General features: G+C 42.1%; 11 non-coding genes and 1 pseudogene across 11 annotated transcripts; all 12 read left to right on the top strand.

The window, feature by feature from the left end:
* Window positions 1-61: 61 nt before the first annotated feature.
* Window positions 62-224, top strand: LOC135017938 (U1 spliceosomal RNA). Its single transcript, XR_010215712.1, has one exon. It is a non-coding gene; the product is annotated as a U1 spliceosomal RNA (small nuclear RNA).
* Window positions 225-898: 674 nt separating this feature from the next.
* Window positions 899-1061, top strand: LOC135017720 (U1 spliceosomal RNA). The gene has a single exon (XR_010215513.1). It is a non-coding gene; the product is annotated as a U1 spliceosomal RNA (small nuclear RNA).
* A 972-nt stretch (window positions 1062-2033) lies between these two features.
* LOC135017725 (U1 spliceosomal RNA) lies at window positions 2034-2197 on the top strand. The gene has a single exon (XR_010215518.1). It is a non-coding gene; the product is annotated as a U1 spliceosomal RNA (small nuclear RNA).
* Window positions 2198-2349: 152 nt separating this feature from the next.
* Window positions 2350-2512, top strand: LOC135017805 (U1 spliceosomal RNA). Its single transcript, XR_010215594.1, has one exon. It is a non-coding gene; the product is annotated as a U1 spliceosomal RNA (small nuclear RNA).
* Window positions 2513-3182: 670 nt separating this feature from the next.
* On the top strand, window positions 3183-3347 carry LOC135017848 (U1 spliceosomal RNA). Its single transcript, XR_010215634.1, has one exon. It is a non-coding gene; the product is annotated as a U1 spliceosomal RNA (small nuclear RNA).
* Window positions 3348-3496: 149 nt separating this feature from the next.
* Window positions 3497-3659, top strand: LOC135017838 (U1 spliceosomal RNA). Its single transcript, XR_010215624.1, has one exon. It is a non-coding gene; the product is annotated as a U1 spliceosomal RNA (small nuclear RNA).
* Window positions 3660-4333: 674 nt separating this feature from the next.
* LOC135017734 (U1 spliceosomal RNA) lies at window positions 4334-4497 on the top strand. The gene has a single exon (XR_010215525.1). It is a non-coding gene; the product is annotated as a U1 spliceosomal RNA (small nuclear RNA).
* A 152-nt stretch (window positions 4498-4649) lies between these two features.
* Window positions 4650-4812, top strand: LOC135017847 (U1 spliceosomal RNA). The gene has a single exon (XR_010215633.1). It is a non-coding gene; the product is annotated as a U1 spliceosomal RNA (small nuclear RNA).
* Window positions 4813-5486: 674 nt separating this feature from the next.
* Window positions 5487-5650, top strand: LOC135017733 (U1 spliceosomal RNA). The gene has a single exon (XR_010215524.1). It is a non-coding gene; the product is annotated as a U1 spliceosomal RNA (small nuclear RNA).
* A 152-nt stretch (window positions 5651-5802) lies between these two features.
* LOC135017825 (U1 spliceosomal RNA) lies at window positions 5803-5965 on the top strand. Its single transcript, XR_010215612.1, has one exon. It is a non-coding gene; the product is annotated as a U1 spliceosomal RNA (small nuclear RNA).
* A 674-nt stretch (window positions 5966-6639) lies between these two features.
* Window positions 6640-6803, top strand: LOC135017791 (U1 spliceosomal RNA). The gene has a single exon (XR_010215580.1). It is a non-coding gene; the product is annotated as a U1 spliceosomal RNA (small nuclear RNA).
* A 152-nt stretch (window positions 6804-6955) lies between these two features.
* Window positions 6956-7097, top strand: LOC135017950 (U1 spliceosomal RNA; annotated as a pseudogene).
* The last annotated feature ends 13387 nt before the right edge of the window (window positions 7098-20484 follow it).

The following is a 20484-nucleotide window of genomic DNA, read 5'->3' as shown; positions in this document are numbered from 1 at the left end:
ATCTCTTTCACTTGACAGGGGGGTGCCCGAGTAGCGACCCTCCCCAGCTCTAGCCCAACTCCTACTTACCTGCCAGGTGAGATACTATGATCATGAAGGTGCTTCTCCCAGGGCAAGGCTCACCCATTGCACTCTGGGTGTGGTGCCCCTGCGATTTCCCCAAATGTGGGAAGCTTGACTGCATAATTTGTGTTTCCCCTGGTCGGCTCTCGTATAATTCAGATCTCTTTGTCTCAGGTCTCTCTCCAGCCTAGTTTGCTGTCTGTTTCCACTTCTTTTTTCATGAGCCCCTCCCTTTTATACCCTTGTGCACTATCCTGACTTCTCCTCCTGTCTGCTTACTTTGTGCCTTCCAATGCACAATGCAAACTACAGGTAGTGCTGTAGGGCCCACACCCTTTTACTTGCCGTACAGAGCAGCTCTGGAGCTGTTACAGTGCCCAGCTACTGCAAGAAATCAGCTCGAATGCTTTAGGGGCTGGGGCACAGCCAACATGAGCCCCACACCGAAGGAGGGTGGAGGTGTTTAATGTGAACTAGGGGTCATCCAAGCGCCGCAAAAGGCCGCCATGCCCTGCACGCCCCTTTTCTCTTTTCATATGCAGACGAGGGTTGAAGCCAACTTTGACCCACTGCTTGGATGACATCACCGTATGCAAATCCATCTGCTGCAGGCCTTCCCCCAGGAATGCTTGCACTAGTTGTTGCATTTGGTTTGTTGTTTGGGGGTGCTTCAGTATTAGGCAGCCTTCTGCCCTCCCATGTTCATCTGAAAATATGTGTTCTCCCTGCAGTTGTTGTCCCCAGATGAGAGTTCCCTTGTGCTGCCTCAGTTGAATCTCCTTTACTTGACAGAGATGTGCCTGAGCAGCGGCCCTCCCCAGCCCTATCCCAAATCATACTTATTTTGCATAGGAGATACCATGGTCATGAAGATTGTTCTCCCAGGGTGAGGTTCATTCATTGCATTCTGGGTATGCTGACCCCTGTGATTTCCAAAATGTGGGAAACTCGACTGCATTATTTGTGGTAGTGGGGGACTGTGTTTGTGCTTTCCTCTGGTCAGCTCTGGTAAAAGTCAGATTTATTTGTCTCAGATCTTCCTCTAGCCTTGTTCTTCTTTCGAGAGTTTCCTTGTGCTGCCTCAGTTGGATCTCTTTCACTTGACAGAGGGGTGCCCGAGCAGCGACCCTCCCCAGCTCTAGCCCAACTCCTACTTACCTGCCAGGTGAGATACTATGATCATGAAGGTGCTTCTCCCAGGGCAAGGCTCACCCATTGCACTATGATTTCCCCAAATGTGGGAAGCTTGACTGCATAATTTGTGTTTCCCCTGGTCGGCTCTCGTATAATTCAGATCTCTTTGTCTCAGGTCTCTCTCCAGCCTAGTTTGCTGTCTGTTTCCACTTCTTTTTTCATGAGCCCCTCCCTTTTATACCCTTGTGCACTATCCTGACTTCTCCTCCTGTCTGCTTACTTTGTGCCTTCCAATGCACAATGCAAACTACAGGTAGTGCTGCAGGGCCCACACCCTTTTACTTGCCGTACAGAGCAGCTCTGGAGCTGTTACAGTGCCCAGCTGCTGCAAGAAATCAGCTTGAATGCTTCAGGGGCTGGGGCATAGCCAACATGAGCCCCACACCGAAGGAGGGTGGAGGTGTTTAATGCGAACTAGGGGTCATCCAAGCGCCGCAAAAGGCCGCCATGCCCTGCACGCCCCTTTTCTCTTTTCATATGCAGACGAGGGTTGAAGCCAACTTTGACCCACTGCTTGGATGACATCACCGTATGCAAATCCATCTGCTGCAGGCCTTCCCCCAGGAATGCTTGCACTAGTTGTTGCATTTGGTTTGTTGTTTGGGGGTGCTTCAGTATTAGGCAGCCTTCTGCCCTCCCATGTTCATCTGAAAATATGTGTTCTCCCTGCAGTTGTTGTCCCCAGATGAGAGTTCCCTTGTGCTGCCTCAGTTGAATCTCCTTTACTTGACAGAGATGTGCCTGAGCAGCGGCCCTCCCCAGCCCTATCCCAAATCATACTTATTTTGCATAGGAGATACCATGGTCATGAAGATTGTTCTCCCACGGTGAGGTTCATTCATTGCATTCTGGGTATGCTGACCCCTGTGATTTCCCCAAATGTGGGAAACTCGACTGCTTTATTTGTGGTAGTGGGGGACTGTGTTTGTGCTTTCCTCTGGTCAGCTCTGGTAAAAGTCAGATTTCTTTGTCTCAGATCTTCCTTTAGCCTTGTTCTTCTTTCGAGAGTTCCCTTGTGCTGCCTCAGTTGGATCTCCTTCACTTGACAGGGGGGTACCCGAGCAGCGACCCTCCCCAGCTCTAGCCCAACTTCTACTTACCTGGCAGGTGAGATACTATGATCATGTAGGTGCTTCTCCCAGGGCAAGGCTCACCCATTGCACTCTGGGTGTGCTGCTCCTGCGATTTCCCCAAATGTGGGAAACTTGACTGCATAATTTGTGTTTCCCCTGGTCGGCTCTCGTATAATTCAGATCTCTTTGTCTCAGGTCTCTCTCCAGCCTAGTTTGCTGTCTGTTTCAACTTCTCTTTTCTTGAGCCGCTCCCTTCTATGCCCTTGCGCACTATCCTGACTTCTCCCGTCTGCTTACTTTGTGCCTTCCAATGCACAATGCAAACTACAGGTAGTGCTGCAGGGCCCACACCCTTTTACTTGCCGTTCAGAGCAGCTCTGGAGCTGTTACAGTGCCCAGCTGCTGCAATAAATCAGCTTGAATGCTTCAGGGGATGGGGCATGGCCAACATGAGCCCCACACCAAAGGAGGGTGGGGTGTTTAATGCGAACTAGGGGTCATCCAAGCACCGCAAAAGGCCGCCATGCCCTGCACGCCCCTTTTCTCTTTTCATATGCAGATGAGGGTTGAAGCCAACTTTGACCCACTGCTTGGATGACATCACCGTATGCAAATCCGTCTTCTGCAGAACTTCCCCCAGGAATGCTTGCACTAGTTGTTGCATTTGGTTTGTTGTTTGGGGGTGCTTCAGTATTAGGCAGCCTTCTGCCCTCCCATGTTCATCTGAAAATATGTGTTCTCCCTGCAGTTGTTGTCCCCAGATGAGAGTTCCCTTGTGCTGCCTCAGTTGAATCTCCTTTACTTGACAGAGATGTGCATGAGCAGCGGCCCTCCCCAGCCCTATCCCAAATCATACTTATTTTGCATAGGAGATACCATGGTCATGAAGATTACTCTCCCAGGGTGAGGTTCATTCATTGCATTCTGGGTATGCTGACCCCTGTGATTTCCCCAAATGTGGGAAACGCGACTGCTTTATTTGTTGGTAGTGGGGGACTGTGTTTGTGTTTTCCTCTGATCTCTGGTAAAAGTCAGATTTCTTTGTTTCAGATCTTCCTCTAGCCTTGTTCTTCTTTCGAGAGTTTCCTTGTGCTGCCTCAGTTGGATCTCCTTCACTTGACAGGGGGGTGCCCGAGCAGCGACCCTCCCCAGCTCTAGCCCAACTCCTACTTACCTGCCAGGTGAGATACTATGATCATGAAGGTGCTTCTCCCAGGGCAAGGCTCACCCATTGCACTCTGGGTGTGCTGCCCCTGCGATTTCCCCAAATGTGGGAAACTTGACTGCATAATTTGTGTTTCCCCTGGTCAGGTCTCGTATAATTCAGATCTCTTTGTCTCAGGTCTCTCTCCAGCCTAGTTTGCTGTCTGTTTCCACTTCTCTTTTCTTGAGCCGCTCCCTTCTATGCCCTTGCGCACTATCCTGACTTCTCCTCCTTTCTGCTTACTTTGTGCCTTCCAACGCACAATGCGAACTACAGGTAGTGCTGCAGGGCCCACACCCTTTTACTTGCCTTACAGAGCAGCTCTGGAGCTGTTACAGTGCCCAGCTGCTGCAAGAAATCAGCTTGAATGCTTCAGGGGCTGGGGCATAGCCAACATGAGCCCTACACCGAAGGAGGGTGGAGGTGTTTAATGCAAACTAGGGGTCAGCCAAGTGCCGCAAAAGGCCACCATGCCCTGCACGCCCCTTTTCTCTTTTCATATGCAGACGAGGGTTGAAGCCAACTTTGACCCACTGCTTGGATGACATCACCATATGCAAATCTATCTGCTGCAGGCCTTCCCCCAGGAATGCTTGCACTAGTTGTTGCATTTGGTTTGTTGTTTGGGGGTGCTTCAGTATTAGGCAGCCTTCTGCCCTCCCATGTTCATCTGAAAATATGTGTTCTCCCTGCAGTTGTTGTCCCCAGATGAGAGTTCCCTTGTGCTGCCTCAGTTGAATCTCCTTTACTTGACAGAGATGTGCCTGAGCAGCGGCCCTCCCCAGCCATATCCCAAATCATACTTATTTTGCATAGGAGATACCATTGTTATGAAGATTGTTCTCCCAGGGTGCGGTTCATTCATTGCACTCTGGGTATGCTGACCCCTGTGATTTCCCCAAATGTGGGAAACTCGACTGCATTATTTGTGGTAGTGGTGGACTGTGTTTGTGCTTTCCTCTGGTCAGCTCTGGTAAAAGTCAGATTTCTTTGTCTCAGATCTTCCTCTAGCCTTGTTCTTCTTTCGAGAGTTCCTTTGTGCTGCCTCAGTTGGATCTCCTTCACTTGACAGGGGGGTGCCCGAGCAGCGACCCTCCCCAGCTCTAGCCCAACTCCTACTTACCTGCCAGGTGAGATACTATGATCATGAAGGTGCTTCTCCCAGGGCAAGGCTCACCCATTGCACTCTGGGTGTGCTGCTCCTGCGATTTCCCCAAATGTGGGAAACTTGACTGCATAATTTGTGTTTCCCCTGGTCAGGTCTCGTATAATTCAGATCTCTTTGTCTCAGGTCTCTCTCCAGCCTAGTTTGCTGTCTGTTTCCACTTCTCTTTTCTTCAGCAGCTCCCTTCTATGCCCTTGCGCACTATCCTGACTTCTCCTCCTTTCTGCTTACTTTGTGCCTTCCAACGCACAATGCGAACTACAGGTAGTGCTGCAGGGCCCACAACCTTTTACTTGCCTTACAGAGCAGCTCTGGAGCTGTTACAGTGCCCAGCTGCTGCAAGAAATCAGCTTGAATGCTTCAGGGGCTGGGGCATAGCCAACATGAGCCCCACACCGAAGGAGGGTGGAGGTGTTTAATGCAAACTAGGGGTCAGCCAAGTGCCGCAAAAGGCCACCATGCCCTGCACGCCCCTTTTCTCTTTTCATATGCAGACGAGGGTTGAAGCCAACTTTGACCCACTGCTTGGATGACATCACCATATGCAAATCTATCTGCTGCAGGCCTTCCCCCAGGAATGCTTGCACTAGTTGTTGCATTTGGTTTGTTGTTTGGGGGTGCTTCAGTATTAGGCAGCCTTCTGCCCTCCCATGTTCATCTGAAAATATGTGTTCTCCCTGCAGTTGTTGTCCCCAGATGAGAGTTCCCTTGTGCTGCCTCAGTTGAATCTCCTTTACTTGACAGAGATGTGCCTGAGCAGCGGCCCTCCCCAGCCATATCCCAAATCATACTTATTTTGCATAGGAGATACCATTGTTATGAAGATTGTTCTCCCAGGGTGCGGTTCATTCATTGCACTCTGGGTATGCTGACCCCTGTGATTTCCCCAAATGTGGGAAACTCGACTGCATTATTTGTGGTAGTGGTGGACTGTGTTTGTGCTTTCCTCTGGTCAGCTCTGGTAAAAGTCAGATTTCTTTGTCTCAGATCTTCCTCTAGCCTTGTTCTTCTTTCGAGAGTTCCTTTGTGCTGCCTCAGTTGGATCTCCTTCACTTGACAGGGGGGTGTCCGAGCAGCGACCCTCCCCAGCTCTAGCCCAACTCCTACTTACCTGCCAGGTGAGATACTATGATCATGAAGGTGCTTCTCCCAGGGCAAGGCTCACCCATTGCACTCTGGGTGTGCTGCCCCTGCAATTTCCCCAAATGTGGGAAACTTGACTGCATAATTTGTGTTTCCCCTGGTCGGCTCTCGTATAATTCAGATCTCTTTGTCTCAGGTCTCTCTCCAGCCTAGTTTGCTGTCTGTTTCCACTTCTCTTTTCTTGAGCCCCTCCCTTCTATACCCTTGTGCACTATCCTGACTTCTCCTCCCGTCTGCTTACTTTGTGCCTTCCAATGCACAATGCAAACTACAGGTAGTGCTGCAGGGCCCACACCCTTTTACTTGCCTTACAGAGCAGCTCTGGAGCTGTTACAGTGCCCAGCTGCTGCAAGAAATCAGCTTGAATGCTTCATGGGATGGGGCATGGCCAACATGAGCCCCACACCAAAGGAGGGTGGGGGTGTTTAATGCGATCTAGGGGTCATCCAAGCAGCGCAAAAGGCCGCCATGCCCTGCACGCCCCTTTTCTCTTTTCATATGCAGATGAGGGTTGAAGCCAACTTTGACCCACTGCTTGGATAACATCACCATATGCAAATCCATCTGCTGCAGGCCTTCCCCCAGGAATGCTTGCACTAGTTGTTGCATTTGGTTTGTTGTTTGGGGGTGCTTCAGTATTAGGCAGCCTTCTGCCCTCCCATGTTCATCTGAAAATATGTGTTCTCCCTGCAGTTGTTGTCCCCAGATGAGAGTTCCCTTGTGCTGCCTCAGTTGAATTAACTTTACTTGACAGAGATGTGCCTGAGCAGCGGCCCTCCCCAGCCCTATCCCAAATCATACTTATTTTGCATAGGAGACACCATGGTCATGAAGATTGTTCACCCAGGGTGAGGTTCATTCATTGCATTCTGGGTATGCTGACCCCTGTGATTTCCCCAAATGTGGGAAACTCGCCTGCATTATTTGTGGTAGTGGGGGACTGTGTTTGTGTTTTCCGCTGGTCAGCTCTGGTAAAAGTCAGATTTCTTTGTCTCAGATCTTCCTCTAGCCTTGTTCTTCTTTCGAGAGTTCCATTGTGCTGCCTCAGTTGGATCTCCTTCACTTGACAGGGGGGTGCCCGAGCAGCGACCCTCCCCAGCTCTAGCCCAACTCCTACTTACCTGCCAGGTGAGATACTATGATCTTGAAGGTGCTTCTCCCAGGGCAAGGCTCACCCATTGCACTCTGGCTGTGCTGCCCCTGCGATTTCCCCAAATGTGGGAAACTTGACTGCATAATTTGTGTTTCCCCTGGTCGGCTCTCAATGCTCAATGCTTCATGGGATGGGGCATGGCCAACATGAGCCCCACACCGAAGGAGGGTGGAGGTGTTTAATGCGAACTAGTGGTCATCCAAGCGCCGCAAAAGGCCGCCAAGCCCTGCATAACCCTTTTCTCTTTTCATATGCAGATGAGGGTTCCAGCCAACTTTGGCCCACTGCTTGGATGACATCACCGTATGCAAATTCGTCTCCTGCAGACCTTCCCCCAGGAATACTTGTACTAGTTATTGCATATGGTTTGATATTTGATGGTGCTTCAGTATTAGGCAGCCTTCCGCCCTCCCATGTTCATCTGAAAAGATGTGGTCTCCCTGCAGTTGTTGTCCCCAGACGAGAGTTCCCTTGTGCTTCCTCAGTTGAATCTCCTTAACTTGACGGGGGAGGGGCTGCCCGAGCAGCCACCCTCCCCAGCCCTATCCCAACTCATACTTATTTTGCATATGAGATCTCTATATCATGAAGATTGTTCTCACAGGGTGAGGTTCATCCATTATATTTTAAAATAGGAAGGTTCAAATTACATATTTGAATTGCATCTATGTGCTGGATTCAAATGTCCCCCCCCCCTTCCTTTCTCAATTGTGCCCGTCAGCAGCTATTCTAAGGTTGCTGCCAATGGGTGTGACACATTAATTTCTTCTGTGGGGTACACTGGACTCCACAAGGATTCACATTGGGGTGTAGAGTAGGATCTTGATCTGAGGCACCAACCGGCTCAAAGCTTTTGACTGTTCCCAAGATGCTCAGCGCATTCTCCTCTATAACCCCGCTTCCATGAACAGGGAGCTCAGTTTGTAGTTGTTGCCTTCAGTAGCAGGCCACTTAACAGGGGCCTGCCTCAAGCAGCCTATTCTTAGCTATTAATTTTGACAAGAAAAGAAGAACTTTTTTTATGAGAATCTACAAGGGCTGCAGCAGGCTAGGTCTAATAGACATCTTTACTGCAGCTTCATCACTCCCAGCGGCACTGTATACTCCCGTGCCCTGGTTGCTGGGTCACTGCAGCGGAGGCTCCGGTTTCTTCCTAAGGTCAGTCACACACAATGTAACACCCCGGTATAACAAGTGTGTAAACTATGTGGAACAGGTCAGGGATACCTTGATGGACTATTCCTCCTTCAGCAGCAGCTCTTCTCTATTCCTGGCAGAGAGGCAAGGTTTCCCCAGACACAAAGAAAGGCAGGCAGGGCTTTGTATGAAAGAATAAATGGTTTACCACATAACTCAGAAAAGGAACTGATTACAGTAGGGAAGGGAAAGATTTGATTCAAGCAACTTAAACACAGACACCATATACACTTTAAGTCATTACACAAATGGTAATATAACTAAATCTGAGATTAATACTATGTTGCTTAGTAATAGAAATCAACTTATGCAGACAATATTTAAGTCCCAGATAACATTGGTGTCACTGCAGGGAGTCTCTATGTGCACGTTGGGGCCCGGTTATGTTGTTACATAGTTATATGCAGCTATTGTCTTCTTTAGCTGTGAACAAAATATTGTAGCTCTGTGTAGTAAAGATGATTGTTTAAAACAAACTGGAGCTGCTTCCCATGTAAATCGCTGCATAGGTATAGTAAATATAGGATAATGTCCTTTGCAGTGGAGTAGGTTTCAGTATAAATATGGATTTATCTCACCCAGTCAATAGATGTTTCTGAGGCAGTTTCCCCTCAGATGTAGGCCAGTCAGCATTGGTATAAAGGCTTTATACTCTCCTGTCTCTGACACTTGCTGTGCACTCTCTTGGCTGAGAGTGTCATGGCGTTCTTACTTGTTAATTGCTGCACTTCCACTGCTGTATTTTGCACTACTGCTTACTCTCTCATGCAATTTTCAGCTTATTTGTCTCCCCTCTCTCAGCTGCTCATCTCTGCGTAATGGCGTCGCCAGCTCTTTCCTCACCATGGCTCCAACTGACTTCTCAAACTGCTGTTCAATTTTCTTTTAAATAAACTTTATTTAAAATGGCACAGGCAACTACACTGTTGTCAAAAATGTCCTTGTTGTTATGGGATATCACACGTGCCCCCCCCCAAAACATGCGTGTCCTCACGCATTTTGGTTTTATCCCTATATAAACTTCTCACTATATCCAGTCACATTCATTAGTGAACACAGATTATGTCTGAAACATTAACATTTATCAACATTTTTAACATCAGTATCTGATAGGTATAATTCCTTTTGTGCTATAGTACATTAACACATGCTCCTGGAGCAATCGGTTGAAATCTGGACAGTATATGGTCTTGAAAAGTTTGTCTAGGAAACCTCAACCCCCCTGCCATGGATGAGTATTGAACTCTTTCTAAACTGTCTTTGGGACATGCTGTACAAAACTGCAGCTGACTATGGTGGTTTTCTGTTTTGCAAGCCCTAGTCTTCTTGCCTCCTTGTCGGTGACAAACCACCTTAGTCTGCTGTAAATACATTTTATGAGCCTCTTCCATTCCATCTTGGGATTCAGTATCACAGCTGGTTTGGGACAATGGATTCTGGAGAGAAAGAGGCAGCAAGGTTCTTCTTACAGAACAGGTTGGACAGTTTCGGCACCATCTCTTGATGTCTTCCCTCATTTCAACCCAAAAGAACTTTTTCCAGATGCTTGTTTCCATCCTTTTGCACCCAGGGTGACCTGACTTGTCGTGATATTCTTCAAGCACATAACAAGCACTTTGTCTTGGAATTACAAGTTGACTGATCCTATAATGAGTATTAGGATCCACACTACATCGAACCAACTGTCCTTTCTCTTCAAACAGCCTTTCTCGCTGTCTCAACAACTTCAGGAGTTCTGGCGAGGATTCTTGCCTTTGTCGCTTGGTCAGGTATTTCCCAATCTTCAGTAAGGCTTTGAGGTGTCTTATCATCTGACTTTTATCTTGCAGGTGGTCAAAACTGGTTCCTTGAATAGGTTGCTCACAGTTTCTAGAACTGGATGCTATATTATTCATGCCTAACATTGAAGCATTCTTTCGGATAATCTGGACACTGGAGATGGGCATTTCTATCATTATTTGGCTAGCCTTATTTTTTTCATGTTCCTCTCTTACAGATAATTCTGTTATCATTCTTCCCTTTTGTTTGGCTATCCCAGGTTGAAGGCCTTGTTTCTCCTGGAGCTTGTCAGTTTGAAACTCTCCTTGGAGTGCTGCTACGAGCTCCTCACAGCAGTTCCGCAACACATTCATGCCCACTATCACTGGAGGCAATCCATCATCTTGGGCAGTGGTGATGATGAAGCCTTGCTGTGGTAGCACTGTTCGTCCGATTTGAATTTCAGCTTCCGAGTATCCTTTGCAAGGGATGCAGTGCCCATTGCTTGCAATCGGGTTTATCAATGTGGAAGTTGACGGAAACATCTGTTCCTCAGTCCAATGCTGCTCAAACTGTGTTGCTTGTATTGTGGTCACTTGTGATCCAGTGTCTAAGAGAGCGGGCATTGAGACTCCATTGATGCAAACTTGAACCACCGGGCTTTGGCTAACATAACGGGTTAACCACATGAATTTGGAGTTTAAATGATCTGGCTGCTCAAATTCTCTCTTAATTTGTCCGCTTCCTTCACAGCTTTGAAAAATGGGTCGCCTTTGGGAGGCAAAGTGGTTGGAAAAAAGTGTCTCCCTGTTTCTATGTAGGTCCCATTGGGAACTGTTCAGTGGTCTCCTCTCCTGGCACCATTCCATTTCTTCATGGAGCAGTGCCTGCTGTCTCTTCAGAATCTGCAGGTCTCTGCGCATCTCTGTCACACCACGTGTCAGTTCAGCCAGCAGACTTCGTAACTCACTAGAAGAGTCAAATATGCATGTCTTTGAACATGGCACTGTCACTCCTTTTACTGTAGGTGGGTAAGTAGCTCCTTTAAAACTTGACTCCTGGGCATCAGAATTCTCTTGATACCGTGGCATCTCTGGAATAGACTCTTGTGGAACAGCCCCTGAAGTAAGACTGGAGCCTAGAACTTTAATCGCAGCCTCTTTAAAATCCAGGAATGTGCTTCCAGGCTTCTGCAATCTCAATAGTCGCAGCTGAGTTTTACAAATTCGCCCCTTGCACCTTCAGTGAACTGGTCCAATAACATTTTCTCTTTGTCATGCACTTGCTCAGGGTCTGCTTGCTGAACATCTCTGAGTGCTTCCTGCAAGCTGAGGGCATAGCCCCGTAGTGACTCTCCTGGTTGTTGCTTTCGAGCAAAGAAGTGCATTTTAAGTTCTGACACTGTCCTTGTGTCAAATGTGGTAGCAAGCCTGTTGAGGATCTGGTCCACAGTCTTCTTCTCTTCAGTAGGCCAGGAAGTAACCTCTCTAAGTGCAAGCCCTTTCAACTGTCCCATCAAGATCTCCACCTTTTGCTGCTCTTTCAGCGGGTACAGACGAAACAAAGACTGCAGTAGTATCCTCATCAGTTTATTTTTGTCAATTACCATTTTAATAATCGGGTAAAGAAAATTAAGTGGATTTTTGAAAGAAAACAATACTGTCAATATACTATTAAAACAAATTAAAATGGTAAAAGTTATTGTACTTTAAGTAAAAATAAAAGAGCAAAAATATCAATCCCAGTTTTGGATTACTTTAATTAACAAAAAAAAATGCATATAGCAGAGGATAGTTTCAATCTGCCTACCTCTGGGCTATGGACCCAGCATGCTTCCATTACAGTACTCTGCTGCACATGTAATTGCAAGAGATCCTGAAGCACTCACTCATCATGGGAAAGTACCAATGTGTTTCTTCATTGGTTGATGGAAGAAACATCTTACAAAAACTCTCCAGATTATTGACTATTTAAAGTTTTTCTTGGAAACGTTCTAGATGAATGCTTATCAGCCTTTGTCAGTATGTACTTTTGCAAAGTGTCGCTGTGGCGCAATCAGTTAGTGTGTACGGCTATTAACCAAAAGGTTGGTGGTTCAATCCCACCCAGGGACGTAATTGACCTTGTTATCAGATTTTGGTGATCTTTAAGTAGACAAGTCAAAATTTCAAAAACCCCTGTTATGGTGTAGGGTACCTGGCCTTCTCTGATGTAATCAGAGTTAGATTTGATTCAGTGATTTTATAAAAACAGCTAGGAAGCACAATTTAGCAGTGGTTTGCAGAGAAAAAGAAATATGCTGGCAAAAAAATCCAATTGAGTGATTAAACAGCTCTTCATTTTCTGGCTTTACTTTTATGCTAACAAATTTGTACTCTGAAAAGTGTCCACAAAGCCAAATATCTGATTAACATCTTTGTAGGAATGGTTTTTCACCTATTACTAAATTAAACTTGCTTCATTGGAAAGGCAGCAAGATGCATCCTCATTTCAATATCTACTGAAATAATACAGGTTGACACCAGGAAACATTAACGCCACTGCATCCTTGCTGCTTTCTCATGTGGAAGTCTGTTTAATGTGAAAACAAGGTGATATCTAATTAGCACACAGGTAAGGAATTAAGAAAATCTTTATTTAAGGGTGAAGATGTTTCTCACAAAATCGTTGCCCCAATGCATCATTGAAATTCAAGCTGGAAAGATGATTTTAATACATCACTTGTACATTTTGTATTGCTCTTCTGGTGACAATGTAGTTTGTTTTTGTCAATTACCATTTTAATAATCGGGTAAAGAAAATTAAGTGGATTTTTGAAAGAAAACAATACTGTCAATATACTATTAAAACAAATTAAAATGGTAAAAGTTATTGTACTTTAAGTAAAAATAAAAGCTAAAATATCAATCCCAGTTTTGGATTACTTTAATGAACAAAAAAAAATGCATATAGCAAAGGATAGTTTCAATCTGCCTACCTCTGGGTTATGGACCCAGCATGCTTCCATTACAGTACTCTGCTGCACATGTAAGTGCAAGAGATCCTGAAGCACTCACTCATCATGCGAAAGTACCAATGTGTTTCTTCATTGGTTGCTGGAAGAAACATCTTACAAAAACTCTCCAGATTATTGACTTTTTAAAGTTTTTCTAGGAAACGTTCTAGATGAATGCTTATTAGTCTTTGTCAGTATTTACTTTTTGCAAAGTGTCTCTGTGGCGCAATCGGTTAGTGTGTTCAGCTATTAATCAAAAGGTTGGTGGTTCAATCCCACCCAGGGACGTGATTGACCTTGTGATCAGATTTTGGTGATATTTAAGTAGACAAGTCAAAATTGCAAACCCCCTCTTATGGTGTAGGGTACCTGGCCTTCTCTGATGTAATCAGAGTTAGATTTAATTAAGTGATTTTATAAAAAAAACAGCTAGGAAGCACAATTTAGCAGTGGGTTGCAGAGAAAAAGAAAAATGCTGGCAGAAAAATCCAATTGAGTGATTAAACAGCTCTTCATTTTCTGGCTTTATTTTTATGATAACAAATTTGTTCTCTGAAAAGTGTCCACAAAGCCAAGTATCTGATTAACATCTTTGTAGGGATGGTTTTTCACCTATTACTAAATTAAACTTGCTTCATTGGAAAGGCAGCAAGATGTATCCTCATTTCAATATCTACGGAAATAATACAGGTTGACACCATGAAACATTAACGCCACTGCATCTTTGCTGTTTTCTCATGTGGAAGTCTGTTTAATGTGAAAACAAGGTGATCTCTAATTAGCACACAGGTAAGGAATTAAGAAAATCTTTATTTAAGGGTGAAGATGTTTCTCACAAAATCGTTGCCCCAATGCATCATTGAAATCCAAGCTGGAAAGATGATTTTAATATATTACTTGAACATTTTATATTGCTCTTCTGGTGATAATGTAGTTTGTTTTTGTCAATTACCATTTTAATAATCGGGTAAAGAAAATTAAGTGGATTTTTGAAAGAAAACAATACTGTCAATATACTATTAAAACAAATTAAAATGGTAAAAGTTATTGTACTTTAAGTAAAAATAAAAGAGCAAAAATATCAATCCCAGTTTTGGATTACTTTAATTAACAAAAAAAAAATGCATATAGCAGAGGATAGTTTCAATCTGCCTACCTCTGGGTTATGGACCCAGCATGCTTCCATTACAGTACTCTGCTGCACATGTAAGTGCAAGAGATCCTGAAGCACTCACTCATCATGGGAAAGTACCAATGTGTTTCTTCATTGGTTGATGGAAGAAACATCTTACAAAAACTCTCCACATTATTGACTTTTTAAAATGTTTCTAGGAATCGTTCTAGATGAATGCTTATTAGCCTTTGTCAGTATGGACTTTTGCAAAGTGTTGCTGTGGTGCAATCAGTTACTGCGTAAGGCTATTAACCAAAAGGTTGGTGGTTCAATCCCACCCAGGGACGTAATTGACCTTGTTATCAGATTTTGGTGATCTTTATGTAGACAAGTCAAAATTTCGAAAACCCCTGTTATGGTGTAGGGTACCTGGCCTTCTCTGATGTAATCAGAGTTAGATTTGATTCAGTGATTTTATAAAAACAGCTAGGAAGCACAATTTAGCAGTGGGTTGCAGAGAAAAAGAAATATGCTGGCAAAAAAATCCAATTGAGTGATTAAATAGCTCTTCATTTTCTGGCTTTATTTTTATGCTAACAAATTTGTTCTCTGAAAAGTGTCCACAAAGCCAAGTATCTGATTAACATCTTTGTAGGGATGGTTTTTCACCTATTACTAAATTAAACTTGCTTCATTGGAAAGGCAGCAAGGTGCATCCTCATTTCAATATCTACTGAAATAATACAGGTTGACACCAGGAAACATTAACGCCACTGCATCCTTGCTGCTTTCTCATGTGGAAGTCTGTTTAATGTGAAATCAAGGTGATATCTAATTAGCACACAGGTAAGGAATTAAGAAAATCTTTATTTAAGGGTGAAGATGTTTCTCACAAAATCGTTGCCCCAATGCATCATTGAAATTCAAGCTGGAAAGATGATTTTAATATATCATTTGTACATTTTGTATTGCTCTTCTGGTGACAATGTAGTTTGTTTTTGTCAATTACCATTTTAATAATCGGGTAAAGAAAATTAATTGGATTTTTGAAAGAAAACAATACTGTCAATATACTATTAAAACAAATTAAAATGGTAAAAGTTATTGTACTTTAAGTAAAAATAAAAGAGCAAAAATATCAATCCCAGTTTTGGATTACTTTAATTAACAAAAAAAAATGCATATAGCAGAGGATAGTTTCAATCTGCCTACCTCTGGGTTATGGACCCAGCATGCTTCCATTACAGTACTCTGCTGCACATGTAAGTGCAAGAGATCCTGAAGCACTCACTCATCATGGGAAAGTACCAATGTGTTTCTTCATTGGTTGATGGAAGAAACATCTTACAAAAACTCTCCACATTATTGACTTTTTAAAATGTTTCTAGGAATCGTTCTAGATGAATGCTTATTAGCCTTTGTCAGTATGGACTTTTGCAAAGTGTTGCTGTGGCGCAATCAGTTACTGTGTAAGGCTAATAACCAAAAGGTTGGTGGTTCAATCCCACCCAGGGACGTAATTGACCTTGTTATCAGATTTTGGTGATCTTTATGTAGACAAGTCAAAATTTCAAACCCCCTCTTATGGTGTAGGGTACCTGGCCTTCTCTGATGTAATCAGAGTTAGATTTGATTCAGTGATTTTATAAAAACAGCTAGGAAGCACAATTTAGCAGTGGGTTGCAGAGAAAAAGAAATATGCTGGCAAAAAAATCCAATTGAGTGATTAAACAGCTCTTCATTTTCTGGCTTTATTTTTATGCTAACCAATTTGTTCTCTGAAAAGTGTCCACAAAGCCAAGTTTCTGATTAACACCTTTGTAGGGATGGTTTTTCACCTATTACTAAATTAAACTTGCTTCATTGGAAAGGCTGCAAGATGCATCCTCATTTGAATATCTACTGAAATAATACAGGTTGACACCAGGAAACATTAACGCCACTGCATCCTTGCTGCTTTCTCATGTGGAAGTCTGTTTAATGTGAAAACAAGGTGATATCTAATTAGCACACAGGTAAGGAATTAAGAAAATCTTTATTTAAGGGTGAAGATGTTTCTCACAAAATCGTTGCCCCAATGCATCATTGAAATTCAAGCTGGAAAGATTATTTTAATATATCACTTGTACATTTTGTATTGCTCTTCTGGTGACAATGTAGTTTGTTTTTGTCAATTACCATTTTAATAATCGGGTAAAGAAAATTAAGTGGATTTTTGAAAGAAAACAATACTGTCAATATACTATTAAAACAAATTAAAATGGTAAAAGTTATTGTACTTTAAGTAAAAATAAAAGCTAAAATATCAATCCCAGTTTTGGATTACTTTAATGAACAAAAAAAAATGCATATAGCAAAGGATAGTTTCAATCTGCCTACCTCTGGGTTATGGACCCAGCATGCTTCCATTACAGTACTCTGCTGCACATGTAAGTGCAAGAGATCCTGAAGCACTCACTCATCATGCGAAAGTACCAATGTGTTTCTTCATTGGTTGCTGGAAGAAACATTTTACAAAAACTCTCCAGATTATTGACTTTTTAAAGTTTTTCTAGGAAACGTTCTAGATGAATGCTTATTAGTCTTTGTCAGTATTTACTTTTTGCAAAGTGTCTCTGTGGCGCAATCGGTTAGTGTGTTCAGCTATTAATCAAAAGGTTGGTGGTTCAATCCCACCCAGGGACGTGATTGACCTTGTGATCAGATTTTGGTGATGTTTAAGTAGACAAGTCAAAATTGCAAAACCCCTCTTATGGTGTAGGGTACCTGGCCTTCTCTGATGTAATCAGAGTTAGATTTAATTAAGTGATTTTATAAAAAAAAACAGCTAGGAAGCACAATTTAGCAGTGGGTTGCAGAGAAAAAGAAAAATGCTGGCAGAAAAATCCAATTGAGTGATTAAACAGCTCTTCATTTTCTGGCTTTATTTTTATGATAACAAATTTGTTCTCTGAAAAGTGTCCACAAAGCCAAGTTTCTGATTAACACCTTTGTAGGGATGGTTTTTCACCTATTACTAAATTAAACTTGCTTCATTGGAAAGGCTGCAAGATGCATCCTCATTTGAATATCTACTGAAATAATACAGGTTGACACCAGGAAACATTAACGCCACTGCATCCTTGCTGCTTTCTCATGTGGAAGTCTGTTTAATGTGAAAACAAGGTGATATCTAATTAGCACACAGGTAAGGAATTAAGAAAATCTTTATTTAAGGGTGAAGATGTTTCTCACAAAATCGTTGCCCCAATGCATCATTGAAATTCAAGCTGGAAAGATGATTTTAATACATCACTTGTACATTTTGTATTGCTCTTCTGGTGACAATGTAGTTTGTTTTTGTCAATTACCATTTTAATAATCGGGTAAAGAAAATTAAGTGGATTTTTGAAAGAAAACAATACTGTCAATATACTATTAAAACAAATTAAAATGGTAAAAGTTATTGTACTTTAAGTAAAAATAAAAGCTAAAATATCAATCCCAGTTTTGGATTACTTTAATGAACAAAAAAAAATGCATATAGCAAAGGATAGTTTCAATCTGCCTACCTCTGGGTTATGGACCCAGCATGCTTCCATTACAGTACTCTGCTGCACATGTAAGTGCAAGAGATCCTGAAGCACTCACTCATCATGCGAAAGTACCAATGTGTTTCTTCATTGGTTGCTGGAAGAAACATCTTACAAAAACTCTCCAGATTATTGACTTTTTAAAGTTTTTCTAGGAAACGTTCTAGATGAATGCTTATTAGTCTTTGTCAGTATTTACTTTTTGCAAAGTGTTTCTGTGGCGCAATCGGTTAGTGTGTTCAGCTATTAATCAAAAGGTTGGTGGTTCAATCCCACCCAGGGACGTGATTGACCTTGTGATCAGATTTTGGTGATATTTAAGTAGACAAGTCAAAATTGCAAACCCCCTCTTATGGTGTAGGGTACCTGGCCTTCTCTGATGTAATCAGAGTTAGATTTAATTAAGTGATTTTATAAAAAAAACAGCTAGGAAGCACAATTTAGCAGTGGGTTGCAGAGAAAAAGAAAAATGCTGGCAGAAAAATCCAATTGAGTGATTAAACAGCTCTTCATTTTCTGGCTTTATTTTTATGATAACAAATTTGTTCTCTGAAAAGTGTCCACAAAGCCAAGTATCTGATTAACATCTTTGTAGGGATGGTTTTTCACCTATTACTAAATTAAACTTGCTTCATTGGAAAGGCAGCAAGATGTATCCTCATTTCAATATCTACGGAAATAATACAGGTTGACACCATGAAACATTAACGCCACTGCATCTTTGCTGTTTTCTCATGTGGAAGTCTGTTTAATGTGAAAACAAGGTGATCTCTAATTAGCACACAGGTAAGGAATTAAGAAAATCTTTATTTAAGGGTGAAGATGTTTCTCACAAAATCGTTGCCCCAATGCATCATTGAAATCCAAGCTGGAAAGATGATTTTAATATATTACTTGAACATTTTATATTGCTCTTCTGGTGATAATGTAGTTTGTTTTTGTCAATTACCATTTTAATAATCGGGTAAAGAAAATTAAGTGGATTTTTGAAAGAAAACAATACTGTCAATATACTATTAAAACAAATTAAAATGGTAAAAGTTATTGTACTTTAAGTAAAAATAAAAGAGCAAAAATATCAATCCCAGTTTTGGATTACTTTAATTAACAAAAAAAAAAATGCATATAGCAGAGGATAGTTTCAATCTGCCTACCTCTGGGTTATGGACCCAGCATGCTTCCATTACAGTACTCTGCTGCACATGTAAGTGCAAGAGATCCTGAAGCACTCACTCATCATGGGAAAGTACCAATGTGTTTCTTCATTGGTTGATGGAAGAAACATCTTACAAAAACTCTCCACATTATTGACTTTTTAAAATGTTTCTAGGAATCGTTCTAGATGAATGCTTATTAGCCTTTGTCAGTATGGACTTTTGCAAAGTGTTGCTGTGGTGCAATCAGTTACTGCGTAAGGCTATTAACCAAAAGGTTGGTGGTTCAATCCCACCCAGGGACGTAATTGACCTTGTTATCAGATTTTGGTGATCTTTATGTAGACAAGTCAAAATTTCGAAAACCCCTGTTATGGTGTAGGGTACCTGGCCTTCTCTGATGTAATCAGAGTTAGATTTGATTCAGTGATTTTATAAAAACAGCTAGGAAGCACAATTTAGCAGTGGGTTGCAGAGAAAAAGAAATATGCTGGCAAAAAAATCCAATTGAGTGATTAAATAGCTCTTCATTTTCTGGCTTTATTTTTATGCTAACAAATTTGTTCTCTGAAAAGTGTCCACAAAGCCAAGTATCTGATTAACATCTTTGTAGGGATGGTTTTTCACCTATTACTAAATTAAACTTGCTTCATTGGAAAGGCAGCAAGGTGCATCCTCATTTCAATATCTACTGAAATAATACAGGTTGACACCAGGAAACATTAACGCCACTGCATCCTTGCTGCTTTCTCATGTGGAAGTCTGTTTAATGTGAAAACAAGGTGATATCTAATTAGCACACAGGTAAGGAATTAAGAAAATCTTTATTTAAGGGTGAAGATGTTTCTCACAAAATCGTTGCCCCAATGCATCATTGAAATTCAAGCTGGAAAGATGATTTTAATATATCATTTGTACATTTTGTATTGCTCTTCTGGTGACAATGTAGTTTGTTTTTGTCAATTACCATTTTAATAATCGGGTAAAGAAAATTAATTGGATTTTTGAAAGAAAACAATACTGTCAATATACTATTAAAACAAATTAAAATGGTAAAAGTTATTGTACTTTAAGTAAAAATAAAAGAGCAAAAATATCAATCCCAGTTTTGGATTACTTTAATTAACAAAAAAAAATGCATATAGCAGAGGATAGTTTCAATCTGCCTACCTCTGGGTTATGGACCCAGCATGCTTCCATTACAGTACTCTGCTGCACATGTAAGTGCAAGAGATCCTGAAGCACTCACTCATCATGGGAAAGTACCAATGTGTTTCTTCATTGGTTGATGGAAGAAACATCTTACAAAAACTCTCCACATTATTGACTTTTTAAAATGTTTCTAGGAATCGTTCTAGATGAATGCTTATTAGCCTTTGTCAGTATGGACTTTTGCAAAGTGTTGCTGTGGCGCAATCAGTTACTGTGTAAGGCTAATAACCAAAAGGTTGGTGGTTCAATCCCACCCAGGGACGTAATTGACCTTGTTATCAGATTTTGGTGATCTTTATGTAGACAAGTCAAAATTTCAAACCCCCTCTTATGGTGTAGGGTACCTGGCCTTCTCTGATGTAATCAGAGTTAGATTTGATTCAGTGATTTTATAAAAACAGCTAGGAAGCACAATTTAGCAGTGGGTTGCAGAGAAAAAGAAATATGCTGGCAAAAAAATCCAATTGAGTGATTAAACAGCTCTTCA

The sequence above is a fragment of the Pseudophryne corroboree genome, unplaced genomic scaffold, assembly GCF_028390025.1.
Source record: "Pseudophryne corroboree isolate aPseCor3 unplaced genomic scaffold, aPseCor3.hap2 scaffold_320, whole genome shotgun sequence".
Lineage (NCBI taxonomy): Eukaryota > Metazoa > Chordata > Amphibia > Anura > Myobatrachidae > Pseudophryne > Pseudophryne corroboree.
The sequence above is the reverse complement of the archived record's forward strand: the minus strand, read 5'-3'. Positions and strand labels throughout refer to the sequence as shown.